Below are 9,773 nucleotides of genomic sequence, written 5' to 3'. Positions count from 1 at the left end.
ACGCAGCAAAGCTGCCTCTTGTGCCTACAGTATAGTTATGCCCTGAAAGAGCTACAAACTAGGGAGGTATTGACAGTCCTGAACTCAGCCTCAAGTTTTCCTTAGTTATCTCAGTCCTTAACTTCCCAGTTGCTTTGCCTTTGAGCTTCTGCCTGTTGAGCTGGCTTACTTGTCGTCTTCTCTATCAAAATGAACGCATGGCTAGTTTAAAAGGGCTAGGATGACAAAAGGACAACAAAATCCTATAAATTGAATGAAAGAAAGCAAAACCAAAAAAAATCACCCCACCTCAGCATATCTGTCTCTCTATAACATGAGAAAGACAAAAGTGACAGCAATTCCCAGATTTTTAAATTATCCTTGTTGATGTCATTGCTGAAATGTGAATAAAAGATTTTGTTTACTGAGACCTATTCAAAACTTTACTGATAACTTAACAAATAATAACTGCATAAAAAACTCAGCTGGGTGGAGGCAGATATCCTAAAAGTTATCTTCTTAATAAGGGAAGAGTTCACAGAGCTGCCATAGGGCAGTATATTCACCCTTGTATACACCAAATGCATTTCCTGCACGGAGGTTGAAGAGAAAAGTCCCGGCACGGGCACCAACTCTGATGCTTCTGCCCTGCTAAGAGAAGGGCAGATAGGGAAATTTATTTTTGTTAGTAGTCGGTTATGATTCGACTAGCACAAGGAACTTATTTGTTGAACTATCTTAAAATCATCACATTTCAGAGTAGAACCACACTTTAAATATGGGAAATGTTATTTGCTGTACATGGATTATGTTATTAAGCATAATTAAAGTTGAAAGCCACAGAACCACACTCAATGCTACTGCAAGACTATAGAACATTTCTGTGGCCAACACAATAAAGCACCATATGCTGAAGACAGCAGCAGCCAAGAAGTAATACACTTAGTAGCCTAAACTACAGCATGCTGTGGGCCAGTATCTGTGCAAATATTTCAGAAATGAGTAATGAATACTTATTCTGAGAAAAAACTATGCCACTGCAAAGATCATAATTTCTAGATAAGCAGACTGCCAAAAACTAAACATAAAACTTGGAGAAGAACAAAAACTCTCTTTTTATGGGTGCAAAATTCTATGGCATTTCCCTGTTTGAGGCATCTCAAAGATATCATATCTAGCTAAAGTATTTCACCTCTTGACTCTTCTTAGAAGCCTTGCTGTAATTTTTTCAGGCACTAAGTCACAGAGAATATCCTATGTTCCCTTTGTACACTTCAGAAGTCGACAACAAAAGCTTCTTTTTTTCCCCCCTTACATTATGTTTTATTCATAACCATCGAAAAGAAAAATTGAAACTATGGTCAGAGTCACTCTTTAGACTTGTCTCTATTAGAACGTTAAATCAGAACTGTAAATGGTTTCAGACACAGATACCCAGGACCAGCACTGAAAACAGAGCAAGAACTAACACAGACCTGGAAAAGGCAGTTCCAGCAGAATTTTTACAAATGAGACTGAAATGAGATCTGACTTGTACCAGGGTTGCCACTGGAACCATTCACTGGTGAAAGAGGTAAGAGCTACCTCCGAGACAAAGAAAAGAGCCGTAAGCTCCATTAGACTCCAGAAGTGCCATGGTTTACAGCACGCATCCTCCTCCCAGCAGCTCTGGACTCCGAGCACCTTCAAAGAAGAAACTCCCCCAGGAAAGGCCACTGTTGGCAAGAGTGCTCTGAACATGATCCGTGGTGGCTCTCCCTCAACCAGAGGCATCCAATCTAATGCTCTGGGACACTTCTGACCTGAAAGAGAGTTTATCAGTCTGTACTAGAACAATCCCATTTCTTGACCTGCATAGCATTGAAATTATGACAGTCGGAGCCTGATTCTGTTACACTGGCTGTTATTTTTGATAACCTCATACTTGGTAAAAATACCCTGTAGGCCAGAGGATATACAAGCCACGTTCCCAGCCAAAAGTGCAGATTTTGCATTATCTGAGTGTACCTAACTGTGGCTGTTTTCAGTCTTCTACATTCATAGGTAGCCATGAGGTATACAAATCATACATTAGAGAAGCTCTATAATTTCATCAGCTTGTATCTGCAGTCAGATTGTTCTCTAGGTACGTGGAGCACAAAACTTAAGTTCTTCCTCAGCAAAGGGACAAAGAGATAAAGAGTCAAGACACACTCTCTAAAGGGGTAGCTATCTGACCAGTTCCCATTCCTCTAGCTCTGCACAAATTCAACTAATGTAATTTTGAGAAGAAATTGTGTACTTTTTCTGAGAGAAAAGCAAGAGGAAATCTAGCTGAAGGTATCACAGGGGCTACAAAGTTAGAATAACTTCTATAGACATAGACAACTGACCAAGAAAAATATAATGGTTATGAGATGTTTAGCAATTTATCACCATTTATATTATACTACTGGTATAAGCTTACATGTGAATATACCAGTGCTATGGTAAGGAGGACTATAGAAAAACTTATGCATAAAGAAAAGTGAATTACATTTAAAATAAAACTTTTACTTACCTTCTTCTTTTGATTGCATTAAGCAACATTTGTGAATTTATCAGTAGGTTTTTTACCAGAAGAGGGGGCACCCCACACTATCCTTTACAATGTGTGGGCAGAGAAAAAAATCACTCACATTCCTTTAAATACCACAAAACAAAACAGATAAAAAAACCCAAATGAGCTAATATTTAGATAAATACTATTACAATTATGTCATGTACTTTTTTTATATCAGATGAATTGTAGCCTCAGAATGTTAATAAAAAACATAACGTTTGCATCCATAGTTCACTCTGTTTAAAACAATGACGACTGATAACAGGAGTCCAATCTATTTTATGCACACTATTTATCCACTTAAAAAGTGGGGGTGGGAAGACAGCAAGGGAAGCAACAGGGGCCTGATCCTGTTCCCATCAAAGAAAATGGGAAGTTTGCCATTAACTACAAGATGCTGGATTGTGCCTTTGGTTTGCTGGCAGAACTGTGTGTGAATTTTGTATTTTTTCTTGTGGCTATAACACAGTCTTTTGCTGCCCTCTACAAGCAGACAGATGCATATACTTTGGTATTCTTTTCTATACAAACAGTATAGGCCTGTTCCTAGCTCTAATTTTTTATATAACACCAATGCAGAGCAATGTCAAAGGACTATAGAGGTGTGATGAACTATGAGGTACTGAGCATTTTCAAGTGTTCTCTGAATTCACAGTCATTTGATAACATCACTGATTATTCTGGTGGAAATGTGGAATGGGGTCATGTATTGCTCCTGGGATTATCAGAGTTAACTGCCATGAAGAAATAACTCAGATTATTTCTTTAGCCAGCTTAATAAATCTGAAAACTAGCATTTTTTAAAACACAAGCCTCACCACACTGATACAGGCCACAGAGAGGAATGGGAGATTCATCAGGTTATGCCAAAAAAAATCACAAATTAAGTCAGCAATTTTCAATTACGTGTAATAATTATGTGTAATGTTAATTTTTTTATTGCCTCCAAAAGTAGTAGCAATCTCATTTATTAATAGTGACTATTTGCTTACCAAGTTTTTAGAAAATTTTGTTCAATTTTATTTTGTTTTTATTAGTAGGGAAAAGAAGTCTAAAAAGTACTGGGAAGTGTCTGCTTTCCACCAACTCTCCAATGACCTAGGAATGGCTAATAAAATTTCCTTTAAATTAAGATTTTGTTGGTGAAATATATTTCTGATGTCTCATTTAAATTTCAAAACTTAGGTAAAGTGAATCTGTAGCTGTTTACATCTCTTAATGAAGCTTAATTTATCATTAATGTTAATGTTACACACTTTCCAGAATGAGTCTGAATACTTGTCCTTTGAAAAGTGCAAATCAAAGATTCATTTGAAGTACACGCTCCTCCTAACCAGATCTATGCTATTTTTGCTTCTAATTGACTTATCTAAAATCAAAGCCTGTTTTAAACGGAGGTACACAGCAAGGTCAAGACGAAGGCTCCAAGAGTTTAAACAGATTTTCCATGAATAAAAAATAGTTGTACAGTCTTCCAAAGAACAGGACAAAGATAGAGTTTAATCACATTAGTTAATTATTTCAGTGAACTGCAAGGTCAGTAAATGCATACATTCCCCCACAAAAATACAAGCAGAAGGTGGGTCATGCACATGTCAAGGCCTGAGCATACCAATCAAGACCAGCGTAAGTTTAACTATTTTAAACACCCTTAAAGAGTGTCAAGCCAGGAACTCAGAAAGTTTTCTCAGCTTGCTGGCTGTGGAGTTTTCAGCTAAATAAAGCATGGAGTGGATGCCACCAAGTGGTAGCTGTTAACACATACCAATATCTTCAGCATGACCTCACTTTAGGCTGACACTTCAGCTGCAGAAAATATTCCTGGTACAGCAGTTTGTTGGGAAGAGAATACTACTATTGTAGAAAGAGGAAAATAATTCACTAAGGATAAAATTGAATTACTACTAATGACAGAACTATCACGGACAACAGTTAAATGAAACCAATATCAACTTTCTTTTGAAGCCTTCTAAAATACTTACAATCTTCCAAAAGTAGATCCAAGATTGCCCAAAAGACCAGATCTGCAGTTCATGTAGGCAGCAAACCTGCAAGAGAGGCCCGTAGGTGCACCTGGAAGAGACCATCTGAGTATAACTGATTATCTGGGTATATCTACACTGCTAAATGTTATAGGGCCATGAGACAAAACCAAGTATTGCTTCAGTGTTCTATCACTCCCCTACTCTTGGCAGTTCCAAATTGTTCTCTCTCAGACAAAGTACAGGCACAGTGCTAGGAACAATTTACTCCAGGAACAATTTACTATTTGATCACAAAAGTCAGTTGGTTGAAACTGCACCAGGTTTGCTGCGTCCGCTCTGCAATTGACTCCATTCTCTACCACCCTCCAACATTATTACAGCAAATTTTAACCTTCAAATATCTCATAAACCACATCCCAGGACATATATAGCCTCAGTTTCATGCTCTAAAAACACTCAGAAGGGCTATTTCATGCCTTCGCATTATTTCAGCCACAGTGGCACCAGAAGAGACCCAGAGCAGACATCCAGGCACACAGTATGGGTGCAGCCAGCCTGCTCTACTACCAGTACTGAGCTGGTAATTACAGTGAGGGCATAAGACAACCCCTGCCACTTGGTGTGGGGATCTCTGCAAAGCAGCTGCTTATGTGGGAAGCAATTTAGAAACATGCCCTGTCTACAATCTCATTCCTGAAAAGCAGTATGGATATCCTTCAGGAATCCTGCCACGACTACCAGTATGAGTCTGGCACAGAAGACTTGAAGAAACTTCCATCAAAGGTATTGCACCTGGTACCTGTTACAGACACCCGGTCAAACACATGAGCTCCATCCATCTCACCACTCTTCCAACCTCACTCACGTCTGTTGTGAAGGATTTAGGAGAAATTCCCTACCTGCTGAATGGGGCAACAAAGAACACTCTACTCGCCCATCTGCTTCTCAGACAGCAAAGTGACCTGCCACCAGTTTTGTATTTCTATAAATATAAAATTGAAAAAGAAAAATTCTGACTTGCTTGTTCTTGTTGACACATACTCATTTCAATAATAAACTATGTCTGGAAAATAACTATTTACTAATTAAAATTATGTACTATGTTAATAATACAAGTGTCTATTTAATTAATGTGTGTATTATCACAGTTATCTGAAAGCAAAAGGCAGATTAGATTACTTCTGGCACTAGCCTGAGGGGAATGGCAAAACACCTGGCTTCACTGCCTACCTTCATCAATCAGAGCCCCAGAAAGCCGAGCGGGCTGCTTCAATGCTATTGCCACCGAAGGAACGAGGGACGGTGCTGCAGAATGAGTAGCAGGCCCACTCTCCAAAGTTTCTTTTCCTTACCACCTATGTCCTAATTGCAAATAAATCTGCTGCTGCTTACTAAAGATTCCCATGCAGATGTGTAATAATAGCCTCCTTCCAAGAGTCCCCTCTGCCCTGTCTTTCCAGCAACACGAGTAGATTGGCATAGGCTCTTCATCTTCAGCAATGTTCACAATGTGCCTACATGGCTCAGGAACCTTGAGCAGCCTTCAGTAAAGCACTTTGACAGCCTAACCTAGGATTTCTACAGTGCTACCAACAATAACTGAAGTACCATTTGTTGACACTAATGAATAAGAACATTCAGAATCATCTAGATTGTGGATTCAGGAAACATGTTTTGCAACGCCTTCTCTGGCATATGAATATTTACTCACTTACATGTAACTGAGATCATGGTCTGCATCACAACAAATGCGATTACCTTAAATAGAGTATCAAACATCATAGAACAGTGTCCACACAGAACATCTTCCTCTGTCAAGAGCTGAGCAGTAGGTTTTGATGATAAACCAGAAACAATGTGGATTAGCTATACTGGGGAAACAACTCAAGGAGATAGAGTCCTACTACATAAATGGGAATATGGGAGAAACAAGTCTGAAAGTGTACATGGTATAAAAAGGTGGCAGTGAGACTGAGACAAAACCTTACTTACAGATCACCAAAAACAAGAGACATCAAAAAAACTTGTATAGCAGCATGTTCCAGACAATTTTGCATTCCACCTTTGAACTCAGTTTGCGTAAGAGAAGCACAGGAGCAGAAATACTTACCCAAAGGTAAGCAAGGAAGCAAACAAAAGAACTCCTCTTAGTTTATAAAAAACATAACACCATAAAAGCATGAGTGCTTGTACTGAACAAGATCAAAGATCCTGCTATCCCAGCATCCTACCTCTGACAGTGGCCAAAGCACAACAGGCAAATGCATAAATCATCAAGAGGTTTCTACACTCTAACCAATACTGACAAAATGGATGACAGAAGGTTATACCGGCCTACGGGTATCAGCCTGAGGAAACGATGTTTTACTGTTTTTCTAATTATGTTGTCAATTTTTTTCTCTAACAAACTAACTGGTTTTTAATTAAGATATCCGGAACTTGGTATTGGAGACTTGTGCATCAGAGGACAGTTCCCATAAGCTGTCTCTTGTTCTTGAGAAAACACAGAGCTAGGAATAAGAGGTGGTCCAGTTTCTGCATTAAGGGAACTGCAGACCCAAAGAAGTGAAATAGCAGCAAGAGGGGAACTGTTGCAGCAGAATAAAACACTTGAAATTATTAAATCTCAAAGGACAGTCCCCAATTCACTATAAGCTAAACTCATATGCTAAAATTAATGTTGTTTGACATTCAAGGTCTACAGTGATTGCCTTTCTATACATAATAGGATTTGATAGCATAGGTGGATGTGAAAATGGAAAATTATAAAAAAAAGTTTAAAGATGGTAAAAAATATTCTGAAGTTAGAAAACACACTAGGAGAAAAGAAGTAGTTACACAAACATACAGACAGCTCATCAATTACAGACAGAGACTTAATCACATACACTGTAGTGCACAGATGAACCTCTGGACGTGTATGAATCAGTTTGTAATTACTATACCATATAAATCAACATCAGTGAAATGAAAGTGGCTGAATATTCTGTTGGTACTTTACACATATATCTAGGACAAAGTCATTGACAAAATGTGAAACTACAACCCAGAAAAATGGCTCTACATTACCAATGGCTAAAGTGTTCCCTAAATATTACAGAAGAGTTCTTGTTCTGGAAGTTTCCACAGATTCATGCATACCCTGTTTTTTCTACCCAGCAATGACAGGCAATTCTTCACTGCTGCTGAAAATGGCTGGCGTTTTATACTGTTGTTCAATACAAAAGTACAGAGAATTTATTCAAGTTCATTTAACTCTGGAGCACTCTGTTGCTTATGCTTTGGAGGAATATTGTAAAACACTGTCAATTGGATATTTCAGAGCTTTCGTATCTTCAGAATTTGTCTTTTTGTAAGATGTCATCATCTTTAGTATGTTATTCTGGAAACTTACTTAGAGGTAATGAGCAGGAAATTTGGCATTACTTTCAACATCATTCTCCATAATTATTTCTAAATCATAGTACAAAAATATTTTTCCAATCCATGATTCATGCAGCTTGTGCTCTTGTGCACTCTCTGATGACTCAAAATTTCAACAGACCCTCATGACATTATTTTCAACTTTCTATGTGCAGCTGGAGCTGGTGGGCCATACATTCCAGGACTATCTGCAGCACCATATTAAGAACTATTAAGTCAAGTCGTGTGCAAAATCAGCATATACAAATTAAGTTTTTTAATGTCGTTGCCAAGTCCTATACTTCAGAACTGAAGTAGACTAGTTTGCAGTAGCTGAAGATGAGCTGTCATTCCTCTTTTGTGTCTTGTTCCAGCAACAACTACTGCTTTGATTTTAATCACAAGTAACTTTTCCTTATTTTCAAAGTCTTTTACCCTCTCATTAAGTGCCAGTCTCTGTTTCTCATTGGCCTGTAATTTGAAGCAAATAACTTTGTACTTCTTACGATGTTTATATAGCACCTCATACAACACCATTCTGCTGTTTATTAAGAATTTCTGGATATTTTGGTGCTTGCTTTGCTTGAGCTTTCCTGGGTGACCAAGGGTAAACATGATTTAAGTAGCAGAATAGATGTTTTCAACTTTCAGAGCTCTTAAAGCTACAGAAATGGGTTACAGTTTGTGAGCCTGAGGTTCTGCTGGAGTACAGGGCCTCTTGTAGAAACAAGACCATTGCAGGAGACCAGGAGATTGTCCAAAGAACATTTCAAAAGGGCAATGATTTGTAATTAAGCACTTAAGAGCAGGATGCTACATGAGCACAAAAATGATGAAAAAAAACATTTAACAGGATAAGTCTTGCTCTAGTATGTCAATTGTTTGCACATAGGATAAAGTGTTTAGACTTAATTGGAGCTAGGCAGAGGAATCAAGACTAAAATGGAACGGCATGTCTCAGAAAGTGTGCAAGATAAACAATATACAGTCAGTATGAACTAGATAATTGAAGGGGAATTTGGGGAATTTTTGGGGGGGATCCATCCAGAGACGGGTCATATTGCACCCCGGTAACAAGCAGTGCGACATGGTAGAGAGACAGGTGATTGAGTTGTAATTCAGTGGTAGTTGTGTGTAATGAATAAGACTTAAGAGTGATAAACTCAGATCTTGCTACAGTGTGATGAATTACAGAATTGCATTTTAATAATAGTGATGTCATTCTTAGCTAGGTCATTTAACTGATTTATTAGATTATTAATAGTAAGTTGATTTAACAATAAACTTTCTAGCCTCTCATCTCAAGCCTGCAGACAAAAGACATTCAGACCATCAGGTAACAGCTGACCTCTCACCCCTGCATCCTTTGAAGGACATTTTGGGATTAGTTGTAGTAGTCTGCCAAGTCCTTAAGAGCTGCAAACCTTTGGGGTGAGTTTTACCAGTGATTTCACAATCCTTCCTTAAGGAAAAGCAGCACCATTTTGTTTTAACTTAGTTGGTGCAAACCACTAAATAGATCTAAATAGGTCATTATTTGAAGAGTACTTTGCTTTAGATGAATTAAAGCTTCAGCTTAAGTGATATAAATAATCTACCTTTAAAAGAAAAAAATGATGAAAAGTTAAAAATCAAATCTTAATTTGATTAAAAGTTAAAAATCAAATCTCAGGCAAGCCTATAAAATTTTCTCATGCATGCCAACGCTTGTCTAAGCACTTAGCTCTCGTGCATTTCTGTATTTTGGCGTGGGTTTGTATTGGACACAGCACAATTCCCACCTTCCCCCCTTTAAGAGCCTTTTCTACATTTGTCTTGCACAATAC

Source organism: Phaethon aethereus (assembly GCF_964289735.1).
Source record: "Phaethon aethereus genome assembly, chromosome: 2".
Classification (NCBI taxonomy): Eukaryota; Metazoa; Chordata; class Aves; order Phaethontiformes; family Phaethontidae; genus Phaethon; species Phaethon aethereus.
Note: the sequence above shows the minus strand (reverse complement) of the source record.